We start from the raw sequence: 17,732 nt of genomic DNA, 5'->3' as shown, positions 1-17,732 counted from the left end.
TTCGTATAAATAATTGCAAGAGGATTATTAAAGGAGACAAAGCTGATTTTGAGGAATGATTGTTTAGTACATGGAGGTTAGAAGAGTTCTTCATCAGGTTATGGATATGCTAATGACCTAGGACTCGACACTGCTCACACAGGGAGACAATTTTGGGGTGGAAGTATGTTGTGAGGCGTCGAAGGGTTTTGAGTCTTTCTTAGTATCGAAGAATGTATTTCGGCTTCTGTTGTATGTATTTCATTAAGGCACATTTTTCTATTGAATCTTAAGAGTTTTGCCTTCATGTATTTTTTTGTTAGCTTCTGAATTCCTATAAATAGGGATTGGTTCTAGAGTTAGAGTAACTTTTGAGCATTCTATTGTTCTTACTCTATTCATTCTCTGTAATCTTCAATGGTATAATCGAGCCATTCATATCTTATTTACTCTCTGTGTTCATAATTCAATCTAAACTTTGAGTTCATTTCTTAAACTAGATTCTATAACAACTACACTTACCTAATAGTAAATCCTTGGTAATCTATAGAGATAAGACTAGCAAAGGCATCAAAATTTTCTCTTGCATAAAGTCACAGAAATACCTCCACAAGAAGTATTAGAATTTCATGGCCCACATCGTAGAAAAGAAGAGAAAAAAAGGAAATCAAAGACATACCCCAAGTATGTGATCTTGCTCGAACTACTGCCAGTTCATGAAGTTTAATTTCGAATTGACTTAGTCCCAGGGGCAGATCCAAGAGCAAAATCCCCCTACCGATTATCCCCTTTGGAAATGCAAGAGTTGTCCGGTCAACTCTAGGAGCTTTTGGAAAAAGACTTTATAAGACCGAGTTTCTCAACGTGGGCAGCCCCTGTGCTATGCGCCAAAAAGGACGGAATCTTCACAATATGCATCAACTTGAGTACTGAATAAGTTGACGATCAAGAATAGATATCTACTTCCAAGGATTGATGACATGTTCGATCAACTACAAGGATCTAGCCTTTAATCAAATATTAATATAAGGTCAGGGTACCATCAACTTCGAGTGCAAGAAGAGGATATTCCAAAGACAACATTTAGAACCTGATATGGCCACTACGAGTTCTAATTATGCCTTTTGGCTTAAATAATGCTTCAACAGTCTTCATGGATCTAATGAACCGTGTCTGTAAGCCCTATCTTGACAAATTTGTGATCGTATTCATCGATGATATACTGATATACTCACAAAAAGAGGAGGAACATGGCCAACATCTTCGAATCATTTTGGAGTTGTTGAGAAAAGACAAATTGTATGCAAAATTCTTAAAGTGTGAATTTTGGTTGAGGGAAGTACGCTTTCTAGGACATGTGGTTAGTGAGAAAGCTATTCACGTAGATCCTTCCAAGGTTGAAGCCATAAAGAATTGGGAAGCACCCACAATGCCAACAGAGGTGTGTCAATTTCTAGGATTGGCAAACTATTACTGGATATTTATAGAAAATTTCTCAAAAATAGCAAAACCCCTCACAACACTTGCACATAAAGATTCAAAGTTCGAATGGAAAGAACAGTAGGAATATGCATTTGATAATTTGAAACGCATGTTGTGTAGTTTGCCAATTCTTTCACTTTCGGAAGGAACTGAAGACTTTGTTTTTTATTGCGACACATCCCATCAGGGTGTGGGATGCGTAATCATGCAAAGAGGCATGGGATGTGTACTCATGCAAAGAGACAAAGTGATCGCTTATGCCTCACGCCAACTCAAGACACATGAGAATAATTACACCACCCATGACTTGGAATTATGAGCTTTAAGTTTCGCATTAAAGATTTAGCGACAATACTTGTATGGCACAAAGTGTGTCAAATACACGGACCACAAGAGTCTTCAACACATCTTCAACCAAAAGGAACTCAACATGAGACAACAAAGATGGCTTGAGCTGTTGAACAACCACTAGTGTGAGATTCGATACCACCCAGGCAAAGCTAACGTAGTAGCTAATGCCCTAAGTATAAAGGAACACGACAAAACTTGCAGAGTGTGACATTCGATACGACCCAGGCAAAGCTAACGAAGTAGCTAATGCCATAAGTATAAAGGAACATGGCAAAAGGAACTCAACATGAGAGAACGAATATGGATTGATCTGTTGAACAACCACGAGTGCGAGATTCGATACCACCCAGGCAAAGCTAACATAGTAGCTAATGCCATAAGTATAAAGATGTTGGGTTTTGAGCAATCTAACACTTCCTAAGTGTGCATGCAACCCTAATAAACCTTGGATCTATGTTTGTCTAAATACATGCAAAATAATAATTTTCCAAGGCTCATAACCTATCTAACGTGGCATGAGGAACATTTCAACATAAAAGAGTTAGAAGAGATTACATACCTTTTTGATGAGTTTGGTTCTTAAGGAGTTTGAGGGCCAAGCACCAATAGTGTGAATGCCTCAAATGGAATCACAAAACACCACAAACTCTTGGAAAACTTTGAGAGAGTATACACACTTGTATTTTCGGCCACACACAAGCACACACACACACACTAGTTCACTAGTTGCCATTTCATGCTCCATAAGCATGCTTATATAGTGTGCATGGTTAGGGTGAAACCCTAATAACCCATGACCTTTCCTTTCCAAGGATCCATGGGTTAAAAGCTCCATGGATCATCCATGGACTTCCATATAAGCCTAGCCCATTAACAAATGAGTGTTAGCCCACACCATATAAAACCAATAGCCCATAATCTAATTAGTCTTCCTTTTAATCTCTAAATTAATTCATAATTAATTTAAGACTAATACTAATTAAATAACATAACTTCATATTAATATATTATAACTCATAATATATTAATAAACATATGTGTATAACTCTCATAAAATTATCCATAAATAGTTCGGGTGAGATGCAACCCAAATGGACCATGCCGGGTCGGGTCAAGTTTATACCAAATAAGTTATGGACTTAGACACCTTATCCAACAGACTCCCACTTGGATAAGTCTAATAACTATATTTGCGTATGTTACTTCAGGAACCAACCAGCAATCGTAGCTCTCGAAAACTCCATTGAACTATGAAGCGCCATTTTAGATAAGTGATCATTTAATCCTCTGTTCTCATGATATTAGCCGGACAAATACATCGAACAACGTCGTACTTATTGTTCAGCAGTTTGTTTCCCGATTTCCGATTTGTTTGACAAAGAACTTAATCGAACACATCAATTTAGTTCTGACCGGCCAGTACATAGGTCACAACAAAATCATCGAGGGGCCCAGATATCGCTTCTATTTCTAGAAGGAACAGATAAACTTCGACTCATATGCTTGTTCTACTACTTGTTGAATTGTACACAAAGGCACGTTTTATAACATCAAGTTACTGATGCGTTTACGTGCAATCAATGCACAACCAACTCATAGGTAACAACTCATATCTCTAGGTTTGAATATTTATATGATATTACCGTCTCACGATCACTCGAGATAAATTCCATGAAGTGATACAAGTGAGCGTGGGTTTATTCCAATACTCATAATTTATGAGCACTCATGAATGTTGTAGCAACCATTGCTATGACTAAACCCATTTAGCCATCTACAAACTCGATTCATGACAGTCTTGATTCATACCTACTTCCAACATATGAACGACTGTGGAGTGTTTAAATAACTTAGTCATTCGGAAAGAATAACCTAGCTATTTTGGAAGTCAAAACATGCAAAGTGAAACACAATAATAATTGAATCCAATATGGTCTCAGAACCCTTTTGAATATAAATAGAACCACCTTTTACTTATCACCATATTGATTACACATTATTCATTGTATAATGTTTCAAACAATCAACTTAAGACTTGAATAAAAACAACAGTCGTCCCATGCTCCTAGCATGTACACTTTGTTTTTTCTAAACAATATTTATGCCATACTCCAAGTATGCACACTATGTTTGTCTATGATCCTTACATTGTGATGTTGATCAATTGGACATGATTCCAATGATACTCATTTCACAATCCCAAATCCTTACCGTAAATGTGAGAATCCCCGATTCCTAACATTTACCAAAAAATCTGTTAGATTTTAAACTTTTATGCAATGTTCCTCTTGTAATGATTATGCACAAACTCACCAAAACCTTTTCACCAGTCATTACAGAGTTTTCCAAAGAAGGTCAACTTTTATGGAACGGAAGTCTCATATTCAAAGTACATTGCTTTGAACATCCTTCTTGCATTAAGGTTTTCTAATCTTACATAGATTGAATAACTTCCACCTATGGAGACATTTCCATAGTCCCATTTTGACTATCACTTCCGAACAAGAGTTACTTCTTTTCAGAACATGTCAATATGGTCCTTTCCGACAACTTACATCATACTTCCAACTTTCCCTGAGCAACCAATCTTTGGCGAACCTCAGATTTTCCTCGACAATTGCTTAATCACTTTAGTCATATCCAGTTCTAGACTTTTCCCTTCTCAATGCCTTAAGCATTTTAGAAAAGATGAATATTATAGCACATGCAATCGATCCTATATCCGAAGCATATGGGACACGATTCATGATGTTTGACATAAAGACATGATACTAAAAAAATCTTTTGCTACAATATTTTTTATTTGCCATGTTTTCAAAATTTAACTATGAAGAGGGATGCCGTAATCATAATCGAATTTTGAAAACGCAATATATATAGAATTTCTTCAAGTTGAACCATTCCAACATGAAATTCATATATATATTCTTGACTAAAGATGATTAAAATCTCAATCTAAGCTTTAGAATTGAAACGAAGTATAATTTCCTCTCCCTTAATTATAGCAAAACAACTTTTCAACCCCTGCAACTTCACGAATTAAAACTTTGTTTTCTATAATTAACATTGCTAGCTTACAATAATAGTAATCACAATTATCATGCTCCCACTAACACGATGATTATTAGCACAACACTTATGCTCCCACTAGCTCTGACATATTTCCAAAAATCTGCTGGACTTCTGAAATTTAGATTCATACACCCTTTCTTAGATAGCTCACATGTGTGTCTAAACAATTTTCAGAACTATGAAAAGCGATGCCGTAATCATAGTCTCAATTGCTTAGGCATTTTCCATTTCTCACAAGTCCATGTTAGTGTGCCGGTTAACCACACGCGCTCCACTAACGACTTTTGAAAATGCAAATAACACAATTGATATCTACGTAAAATCTACTTAGTGAAAGCGTTTCCTCACCATCATTCTCATGAATCGGAGAGAAACCTTATGACACTTAGATTTTATGGTGTATGAGTTCCTATTCATGTTAATTTGTCAAAACCATAATCACAAGATAAGGTTAGTGACAAATTCAGCCTTAAATGGATTAAACTTGTTCAGTCTTATTTTCTTGTCACCTTGGTAGCACAAGGCCCACCAATGCTTCCAAGTTGAACTCTGATAACTCACATGCAAATTCAACTTATTTGAAGTAGGTACAGAAATAAGAATTATGTCAACACGATAGGTTGCAAACCTTAAGTCGTGTGCTAGTGATAAATTACAGGTTTTACTCTTGATTAAATCTTGAAACTCTTTCAGGATCTTTAAGGCTCCCACTGTCCCCTTGACATATAAGTTTCCCCAGTCAAGAACCATTCCTTGACAAAACAAATATTCAAGGGACAATGCGGATTCTTATCAAGACTAACACTTCACACAATTGGTCTTAGTTGGTCTTTGTCTCATCCAAGACATCACAACTTACCAATCTCAAATGTACAAGAGTAGAAAACATTTTACTCTTACATTTGACTAGTGTTAATAAATCTTCCTTTATGTCACTCAAAGTTACAATCTTGGAGTATGACTCTATGAATTGTTTTGGAACGAAGTATGACTCATCTTCTTGATTTTAACCAATCCAACAATTCATGACCTCTCTTCTTAGCCATAACAATGCACTAAGACGTCCTTAGAGTATGAATTTGTGATATGGTTTCATAATCATTAAGATGATCATGAAATACGATACTAAAGTACTCTCCCATCCTTTCAGATTTGAGAAACTTTTATCTTTCCACCTAATTTTATTCTTCTCATTTGTTTTGTCATACATTGTAACCTTTCCAATGTTACAAAATTATACTTAACCTTATAAGTATAATCATATTTACTAATCTTCAGTAAATCATGACAAATCAATCTTTGTGGTGGACCTTGACCAGCGCACACTCAGTGTACCTAATTCCTTAGTCCTTCAATTGACTCACATATACATGTGATCAAAGAATTAGTCTTAATTTTCAAAGATGAAAATTCTCATTCATCATACAATACAACTTGTATGATTCCAAGTTTCTGTCCAATTGAAACTTGGGTGATGAAAAACTTTCTTCATTTGGTAAATTCAGACACTACCACAAATGAAAGAATCAAATCCACTTTCGAATATTGCTATTACTGGAAACATATAAGCAACAATTTTCCACAGATGCCATTGTAAGGATATTTTTTTAAAATAAATAAAATTAAAACCCTTTTTTTCTTTTATTTTAAAACTTTGCGGAAAAACTTATCCTTACAATCCACATGAAAACCTTGTTGTTATCTATTCATAAGCAATATATTATAACTCTTAAGCAACAACTCAAAATTCTGATTACCGAACCATGCGATCGAAACCCACCTTCGCAATCAGAATCAACATATACTTACTTTAAGCTTCCTATTTGATTCTTAAAACATCAGCATGTGACCCATTCACATTATGTAATAAAAATCTCCAAATAGGAACTTAATAGAGTTAGACAGTGGACTTTACCCGAAGTAGAGTCAAACCTCTTTACTTGATCAACCTTATGACCTTTCAGGTGAATAGGGCAGCTTCGCAACCAATGCCCCTTCCTTTGGCAACAAAACACATGGACCCTTTGGTAATGACACATGAGACTATCTCAGACTTAGCCTTTCTCTTTACCATTTGGTCAACCGAGTTGACTATAGCCGATCCCTTTCCATTGGGAAGAGAAATCTTTTCCTAGATATCCAATGCTACCATTGTCAATGTCCATTTAAGACTTGGGAAGTTGTTCTTTTAATCAAATTTGCTTTACTGGTGTTCCAAATCATTGCTGATTCCACAACACCAAGTAAATAAATAACATCATTAAGGGTCATGTCACAGTCTGTCTCATAGTAGTCCCAAAGAGACTCACTATGTTACTAAGAAAGTGATTGAACATCCAACATTCACGGGACTTTGACACCCAACTCTCCCGGCTTGTCAATATGTGACTTTATCTCCAAAATGTGAGTACACATAGACTAAGCTTGCCAATAGGGATTGAGTGAGTTTAAACTTTTCAAGAACTTGTGGGTGAGGGAGAATAATTGGAGGAGGTGGAGGAAGTGAAGCATGATGTTGAGGGACACCATCTTCAAGAGATTTGGGAAGATCATAGTTGTCTGAACCAGACATCTATAATGGGAGAAAATCAAGTTAGTTGATTCAAAGTCCTTAATATAACACCCAATATGAAATATTAAGGCTAGGACCCAACACAATATTTTATAATTTGGAAGAGGGATTCCATAATCCAAACTATAAAATATTTGAAGGTAGGCGAATGACGATTCACCAATTTCCACCATGAAAAACAAAATAATTTATTAGGTTTTAATTGGATTTGAAATTCCTAGATCTTTTGAGATTCATTGAACTTTTCAATGGCATGTTTCAATCTCGAGTGTGCCCTCTCAAATTTTGTGACTGGGATGCCGAGGATCACAAAACAAGGTGTGAATAACCATACCAATTCACTTGGTACCCTTAATATTATCACCCAATCAATGTGCCGGTTAACCACACACGCTCCATTGATCTATGACAAACATTAAGTCACCCTTCGTGATCCTTACTAGTCCAAGTTAGTGTGCCGGTTAACCACACACGCTCCACCAACGACTTGGTAAGGTAAAAAGTGTGAATTCCATGGGCTAGCACCAAATTCACATTTTTCCTAAAGTAACTAAGATCGGGAATTAAATAAAAAATATTTAGTTACTTTATAATAATCATTATACTTTTAATGAGAATTTAAAGTCATTGTCCTACCCGTTCGGTTAACGACCCTCCACCGATCAAGCAAGCGGTGGGTGAGAGTGGACACCCATTAAGTCGCCATTTTATAGGCAACAACCTTATACCCACCTTATAGACCGGCTTCTTGAATGAGGCCTACTAACGGTAAAACGACTTGTTCTTATACATATATATAGTAATTAACCATTAATCTTATAATAGTATAAGGGTAGAATTTTAACTTTTAAAACTTCTACGGGTTGAAATTAAAGTTTATTAAAGTGTGTGAAACTTTACAAATTCCAAAACTTGAGGACAAGTTTTGAAACTATTCAAAACTAATTAATTCCATGATTTATGTGTTTAAAGTAGTTTTAATCCAAAAACTCTTCAAGTTCCATAACTTGAGGACAAGTTATGGAAGACTTTAAACTAATAAAAGAATTACTTTTCTTTATTTTATAACTTATGGAATTAATTAAGGTTACACTTTATTTATATATTTATTAATGAAGTGACTCTTGAACCTCCATAACTTAATGACAAGACTCTTCATCTTTTGTAACCATCCAATACTTTTCATTTCATAACTTATGAATTAAAGGTTCATAAAATGAAGACTCTTCATTTTCATGTAACTTATGTGTTTTAAGTGTGTGTTAAAGAAAAGTGACCTTTGGATATCCATAACTTGAGGACAAATTATGGACTCCATTAAAACACATAAATGATCAAGAATTAATTCTAAACAATTCAGCAAATAATTCCTATCATCTTCTAAATTCATAAGAACATGAACATGATCATCAAAATTTCAAGAATTATATGAACACATAAAATCATGGAATTTTGATTATAACTTTGAAATTGGTCCACCATCATCATTACCACATCAAAAACAGGTTTTATGAGTCCAAAACAGTTTAAGGTAATGATTCTAGACCAATTCCAGCACCAAAACTTGAAGATATGCTATCTGGGGGTCCAACTCGTCGAGTGCATGAACCAACTCGCCGAGTTGGATGGGTTTTGCCTTGGACTCATCGAGTCCCTTCATGGACTCGGCGAGTCAGCTGTGCAAACAGCATAAAATCTTCGATTTTCAGCAATTTTCATCAAGTATTCAAACAAGCAAGCCTAGGCTCTGATACCACTGTTGGGTTTTGAGCAATCTAACACTTCCTAAGTGTGCATGCAACCCTAATAAACCTTGGATCTATGTTTGTCTAAATACATGCAAAATAATAATTTTCCAAGGTTCATAACCTATCTAACATGACATGGGGAACATTTCAACATAAAAGAGTTAGAAGAGATTACATACCTTTTTGATGAGTTTGGTTCTTAAGGAGTTTGAGGGCCAAGCACCAATAGTGTGAATGCCTCAAATGGAATCACAAAACACCACAAACTCTTGGAAAACTTTGAGAGAGTATACACACTTGTATTTTCGGCCACACACAAGCACACACACATACACACACTAGTTCACTAGTTGCCATTTCATGCTCCATAAGCATGCTTATATAGTGTGCATGGTTAGGGTGAAACCCTAATAACCCATGACCTTTCCTTTCCAAGGATCCATGGGTTAAAAGCTCCATGGATCGTCCATGGACTTCCATATAAGCCTAGCCCATTAACAAATGAGTGTTAGCTCACACCATATAAAACCAATAGCCCATAATCTAATTAGTCTTCCTTTTAATCTCTAAATTAATTCATAATTAATTTAAGACTAATACTAATTAAATAACACAACTTCATATTAATATATTATAACTCATAATATATTAATAAGCATATGTGTATAACTCTCATAAAATTATCCATAAATAGTTCGGGTGAGATGCAACCCAAATGGACCATGTCGGGTCGGGTCAAGTATATATCAAATAAGTTATGGACTTAGACACCTTATCCAACAAAAGAAACATGGCAAACCTTGCATAGTGAAAGCCATCACTCTAACTATCCATTAAAACCTCCCTGCCTAAATTTAGGAATAATGCTTAAGAGGCATGGAGAAACAATTTGAGTCCAAGGAAAATAGAACCTTGTGTTTCATGGACTGAATTTGGGTACCAAGATTTGGCGACATCATGAGTCTAGTGTTGGACGAAGATTACAAGACAAGATACTCTATTCACCCAAGATCTGATAAGATGTATCTTGACTTGAAGAAATCGCCACTTATGTAGGAAAATGCTTAAAGGCAGAAATCACCATTTATATAAGAAAATGCTTGACCTGCACTATGGTCAAGGAAGAATAAGAGAAACCATTGGGTTTATTACAACAACCTGAAATTCTCGAATGGAAATGGGAAGAAGTTTCCATGGACTTCATCACAAAACTACCCAAGACGCCTAGCAGATTTGACAAGATTTGGGTAGTAATCGATCGCCTGACTAAGTCCGCCCATATATATATATATATATATATATATATATATATATATATATATATATATATATATATATATATATAACTAGGTTCAAATGTGGATTGACATCTATTGTGAGGACGTGTGGATAGTGCAATTATGTGAGAATGACAGAGAAAATATGTTGCTTTATAATATGAATACATTTAATCTTACATAACTATTGTCACTATCACACATTCTAACTAATTAAATCACCTATAAGGTTATTATAGACTTTTTTTTATTATTCTCATTCAGTCGGAATGTTGTTAGAATGTTTATTCAGTCGTATTTTGTTAGAATAAAAATGAGTGAAAAATGATGTGTAAGAACAACAATGAATAAGAAATAGTGAGAATGCATGAAAATGAAGATATTTTTGTAAGGTTGAACGTATTCACATTACTCTACAACTTGATCTCTTCGTAATTCTCATAGAATAACATCGTCCGCACGTCCGCGCAATAGTTGTCCGTCCACATTATAACCTAGACCTAGAGCTAGGTTATAATGTGGATGCACAACTATTGTGCGGACGTGCATATAGTGTTATTCTATGAGAATTACAAAGAGAATAAGTTGTGGAGTAATGCGAATACGTTCAACCTTACACAAATATCTTCATTTTCATGCATTCTCACTATTTCTTATTCATTTTTGTTCTTACACAATATTTTTCACTCATTTTCATTCTAACAGAATACGACTCAATAAACATTCTGACAACATCCCAACAGAATGAGAATAAAAAAAAGTCTATAATAACCTTATAGACGATTTAATTAGTGAGAATGTGTGATAATGACAATAGTTATGTAAGATTAAACTTATTCATATTATAAAACAACATATTTTCTTTGTCATTCTCACAGAATAACATTGTCCACAAGTTCGCACAATAGATGTCAATCCACATTTGAACATATATATATATATATATATATATATATATATATATATATATATATATAGAGAGAGAGAGAGAGAGGGAAAGAGAGAGAGAGAGAGAGAGAGAGAGAAAAGAAAGAAAGAGAGAGCTAGGCTCAAATGTTTTTAGCAAGAATTGTGTTCCTAAATGCACCAATGAGAATTCAAGAAATAATTAAATCACTGATAAATAATAAAAGGGTATAAGAGTAATCTACACTATAATTAATTATGGTAAAAGAAAACAAAATCAATCAATATCCCACTAATTTAGGTTATCAGTTTTATATAACACCACCACCGATTCCCCTACTTCTCTAAAAATCATCGTTCTAAACACAACTCCAAACCCCATGATTTCCAGTCAAGCATCCACACGCAAACATGATCTGAAACACGCTTCTATTCGTGGAATGACCCATACAACGCACCCCTGTCGGAATACAAGCCTTGAACTCGTCACCATGCTCCGGTGATAACGGAAACACCACGAGCTCATCAACCTCCGAGGCGGCAGGCAGCGGATGCCGGTTTCTTACTGCAGAGAGGAAACAGGAGAAGAAGGAAAACCGGAACAGCTTTAGCAGAGCCTCAAAAGGCCGTCGGTGACCTTGTCGGTCGAAACACGAGTGTGAAGGGGTGGTGGTTCACGTCTTCAACAGCAGCTTCGCAACACCGGTGGTGGAGGCAAAAGGCTGGCAGCGGCGATGGAAGTAAGAGGGGTGAAGATGGCGGCTGGGTAAACTCCGAGTGGATGGTGGCAGCTAGAGAGAAGACGAGTTAGGGTTAGGGTATGGGAGTTGTTACCTTAAAACGGGAGGGAAGATCATCGGGTTCAAGTCTCGTGCTCCATATCAAACTTTCATCCTTTTTAACAAGTTTAGTCCCTCCCCCACCAAGCCTTTCCAACTTGAATCCAATATTTACCCTATCTACCTTGGCTTTGGAATTCTTCTTCAAATTAAATCCGGTAATTACCATTCTATATTATATCGTTTCCGATAGAATATGTTACAAATTCTTTAAGAATATTCAAAACCATTCTGCAAGAATAGTTTATTCTGTAAGAATATTTATTGCTGTATTCTATTATAATGCATTGAATTGTTTAATTTTTGAAAATTAATTATCTTTTCTTTGTGGATTTAGGTTTTGAAGAGGCTAACATTGATGTGGAGAAGGAAGAAAACATATAGAACGAGAGTGTATTATACCAGAATGTGTTATGCTATAATGTATAAAGTGTTGTTAAAAATAATATTCTTTCAGAATATATTAGTGTTTTTGTTAGATTTTGATGTTTTTTTTTTATTTTTTCTTTCGGAATGTTGTTATTATTCAATGAATCACAATCATACAATGTAATTATTGTTATATTATTAGTTCAAGAATTGATTTGTGTATTCTTTCAAAATGTATTTATTAGTTTATGGTTGACATTCTGTCATTTTGACATAATAAAATCGAAAAATATATTTACTAGTTTATGGTTCGCATTCTATCATTCTGACAGAATAAAATCGAATTTTTAAATTTGAATTAATTTAAAATATTCAGATTCTTAAAAAATAAAGGAATTAAACATCCCTAAAACTCCGAAAATTTCCTTTTTTTAATATAGGTTAATTGACTAAAATGCCCTTATGTTGAAATTTGTGTGATTATATGGTACATGTTATCATATTCTACTATCATAGACCCTCAGATCATGACCTTTGATTATATTCGATCCAATGGTCCAAATCTGTGCATTCTGGCACACAATAGTTAGTAAAACGAAAACAACTAACCCTATATATATTACCAAACAAGTATGAAGTGAACATATTTCAAATATAATGGTCATTTTTGTAAATCACTCAAAAATAGGGGCGTCTCTAAGCTTGTTGAAGGTAGGTCCTACTCCTAGGACCTACCTTTTTTTTTAATACAACAATATATATATATATATATATATATATATATATATATATATATATATATATATATATATATATATATATATATATATATATATATATAGGAATGAGTTCTATGGAAAACAAATAACTAGGACAACATCTACCGGAACCAATAATCAAATGACACGTGTCCATTTCTTTCTTCACAAGTAATGTATTGTGGAAGTTATTGTGGAAGTGATGTGTTGTCATGTTTTCATTTGTTCAAATATGTGTTGCCCTAATCATTCATTTTCCATATAACTCTTTCCTATATATATATATATATATATATATATATATATATATATATATATATATATATATATATATATATATATATATATATATATATATATATATATATATATAGAAAATATGTAGGAACTATCTCATTTTTGCTAAAAGACATACCTATTTTTGCTAAAAGACCAATCTATTTCAGTTTTATTTACATAAGGAACCACATGGTTTTTGGTTTTAGATTCGTCACTACTCAAAAACCGTTAATATAAAAAATTAAAGTCACATCTAATCGTTATTTTTATGATTAAACCATAAAAATAAGATTTACTAATATTTGATTTTTTGTAAAGTGTTTTAGTTTTTTCTTTTGAACTCTATACAATCATTGAGATTGGTAATAACCGGTAATAAATAAAATGATAGTAATCTTCCTATTCTAATAAAAAAATAGTTTTAATTTCCTTTTGACAAGTGTCATTCTATTAGGTCTCCTAATTAATTCATATTTTATTCTTTCTTTTGTCATGTGATACCCTATTAGGCCTCCTAATTAATGCATGTCACTTGTCAACTTATTAAATCTCCATTTTAAAATTCATATTTCAAAATTTAAATCTCTCACTCTAATTACATTAAATTAATAACATTAGAATAAAATTAAAATAAAATTAATACAACTTATAATGTGATATAATTTTACATATTTATTTAAATTAACGATTATAATTTTATATAATTAAAAAATATCTCTTAATTAAAAATTTATTTAAAATAATTGATTAATAATTTTGAGTTTTTATTATAAAAATTTAATTAATTTTATAATCATAGTTTCCACGGGTTATAAACTGATTGATATATAAAATCATGAGCTCATGTAACTTCAACGTAAAATGCAAAGAGAGAATCATATTACGTAGCGAATCGCCGTTTTGGCATATTCCTACACGTACATAAGATTCATGTAAGCAACAAGAAACATCCACATAGGACAAAGTGTTTGACTATATCAACAAATGTAACACGCTTTGTTGGTATAATATCTGTAATAAATAATATAATATACTGGATTAGCGACTTTTTCGTCAATTGGATTAAAGACTTTTCAGTCAATTTCAAACTGTATACAATATTTTAACATAGAAATAAAATAAGGTGCAGTCGTAAATAAATAATTAAACATGGGATACACATACTCAGGTATAGAATTAGCCATAAAGTATAAAGTATGATAACAAACTATAAAATTAAACTTTATTAATTATTCTAAAATTCATATATATATATATATATATATATATATATATATATATATATATATATATATATATATATATATATATCAAGGTTATAAAAATCGTTCGACGTTAGCTAGTCGGTGGACTGAGCTTAAGGGATTAATCGGTTAGGCGGAGATTAATCGGAGGATTAATCGAGGACCATTAATTGCTAACTTGCTAGATTTTAAAAAATTAAATATGACTAATATCATATAAAAGTTCATAAATACCACTAATATCATAACAAAATAGGTTAATATAATAAATACAACATTGATCATACCTCAAATAGTTTCTATTAAGATATAACTTATTCAAAGTGTTAAAATTTCATCGGGTTCTACTCTTTCAGTCATTTTGTATGCATGAATTAATCGATAGGCGCTACTAATCGGTCGGGTAGCACCTACAGATTAATCGGGACCTAATCGGAATTTTTACAACTGTAACTCCGTAAATTTCAAAACAATTTTTCGCATTTTATAAAAACATAATTCATTTAATATTCATAAAAACATCAATGTTTGAAACTCAATCCATGCCATATAACAATCCCAAGATCTCATAACATAAAAATCCCGTGTGTGTGTACTGATCAAGCCGGCGCCTTCCCACAGTCATCACTAGTACCTGAAACAAATAACACCAAACACTGTAAGCACAAAGTTTAGTGAGTTCCCCAAAATACCACACGTAACACATATTAGCCACTCGAGGCTATAACTCTGTGGGTCCGTGGACCCTACTCTGTGAACCCTTTGGTTTTATCTCTGTGAATCTTCCGGTTCCAACTCTATAAACATGCACAGCATAAATCACATAGAAATAATGCAGTACACCACATAACATACATATACCATACAAATACTCTGTCACATAACTCTGATTACCTACTCAAGGTAAAGTATAGTGAAAAGACTCACCTCGCGTATCTCGGTAACTCGCAAATCCCTGAAATCACTCGTGCTCGATCCCCCGATCTATAGTCCTCCTATAACACAATATATCTCTAAATAACACTTCACAACTAAGGTTGACTAACCCTATCAAGTCAACACAGGTCAACACTGGTCAATGGTCAACGGTCAACTTTGACCGGACTCGGCGAGTGCACTATAGCGACTCGGCGAGTCTATACGCATCCACTGATTCCCTGGGATCCTTTCTCGACACGTCGAGTATTTTCCTAACTCGACGAGTTCCACCTGGCATGAGTTGCTGGGCCACCACGACTCAACTCGCCGAGTCTCAAGAACAACTCGGCGAGTTCCAGCTTGACTCAGTCCACCCGTCAACCCTCTCTGACTCTCCTTGACTCACTGAGTGAACCCCTTAACTCGGCAAGACCATTCGCTGAGTGGTTGTGGACAATCTTCATGCTACTCGCCGAGTCTGTTCTTCAGACTCGGTAGGTCTATGCCATGCATAAACTCAAACTCACTCCTGAGGTCAGATCCGTTCCAATAACTCATAGATCCAGTCCTTCCAAGCACATACATCACGTAAAGTTACTATCTTGGTGCTCATGCAAAGGTTCAAAGGCCTTATTTGATGATATGGTCTCTAAAATGCTATTCTAAGCTCATGGCCTCCATTAACACTCATAAAGCTTGAGGGAAAAGAGTCTCTGGACCTCTTTGGGTCCAGATCTAAAGCACCAACACGAGAAGAGGCCAATTACTCCATGGATCATTCCACAAAGAAACCCTAACTCTAAGATTTACACCAAGGACTGAGAAAGGAACGAATGGTTACCTCAAATGAAGTCTCTGAGCTCAGGAATCACTGGATTAGCACCTTCTTTGGTCTCATCTTGCCTTGATCCTCTTCTATATGCAAAAACACCCACAAATAGTCAAGGAATTTTCTCTTCTCTCTCACAAAACGCTCAAAGACTCTTTAGGGTTCTCTCTGGGATTGGTGGCCGCAAATGACGACCATAAGCCCCTTTAAATAGGTCTCATACCCTGGAAATTAGGGTTTCATTAAACAGCATGGACTCGCCGAGTCCAGACGCGAACCTGTGCCCATAGCCGCGATCATACTCGGTGAGTATGAGCTCCAACTCGCCGAGTCTCCTCACAAATCACCAAAATTATAAGAATGAATAATACCTAGGAATCCGGGCTATTACAATTCTCCCCCACTAGAACTAGACTTCGCCCTCGAAGTCTCGCTCTGCAAATAACTCCGGATGCTGCTCACGCATGTCACACTCCGGCTCCCAAGTCATCTCGGACCCCTTCCGATGCTGTCACTGAACCAAAACCAAGGGTACCTCCTTGTTCCTCAGAACCTTGATTTTCCAATCTCTGATTTCCACTGGTCTCTCAGCATAATTCAGGCTCGCATCCACCTGAATATCCTCTAATGGAACCACTGCCGACTCATCGACTATACACTTCTGCAATTGCGACACGTGGAAAGTGTCATGAATCTGCCCCAACTCTGCTGGCAATTCCAAATGATAGGCTACCCTGCCTACCCTCGCGACCACTCGGTATGGACCAATGTATCGGGGCCCCAACTTGCCCCTCTTCCTGAATCGAATCACTCCTTTCCAAGGAGAGACCTTCAAGAGCACAAGGTCGCCGACCTGAAACTCAAGCTCGGACCGGCGTCTGTCCGCATAACTCTTCTGACGACTCTGGGCGGTCAACTCTGTCTGACCTGCTGGATCTGCTCTGTCGTCTAAAGCACGATCTTTGTACTGCCCATCACACGTTGTCCAACCTCTCCCCAACAAATGGGGGTCCGACACCTCCTCCCATACAACAGCTCAAAGGACGGCATACCAATGCTCGAATGATGGTTGTTGTTGTAGGAAAACTCTGCCAAGGGTATGTACATAT

This window comes from Lactuca serriola, chromosome 6 (assembly GCF_051521515.1).
Source record: "Lactuca serriola cultivar US96UC23 chromosome 6, Lser_US96UC23_V15, whole genome shotgun sequence".
NCBI classification, from domain to species: Eukaryota; Viridiplantae; Streptophyta; class Magnoliopsida; order Asterales; family Asteraceae; genus Lactuca; species Lactuca serriola.
The sequence above is the reverse complement of the archived record's forward strand: the minus strand, read 5'-3'. Positions refer to the sequence as shown.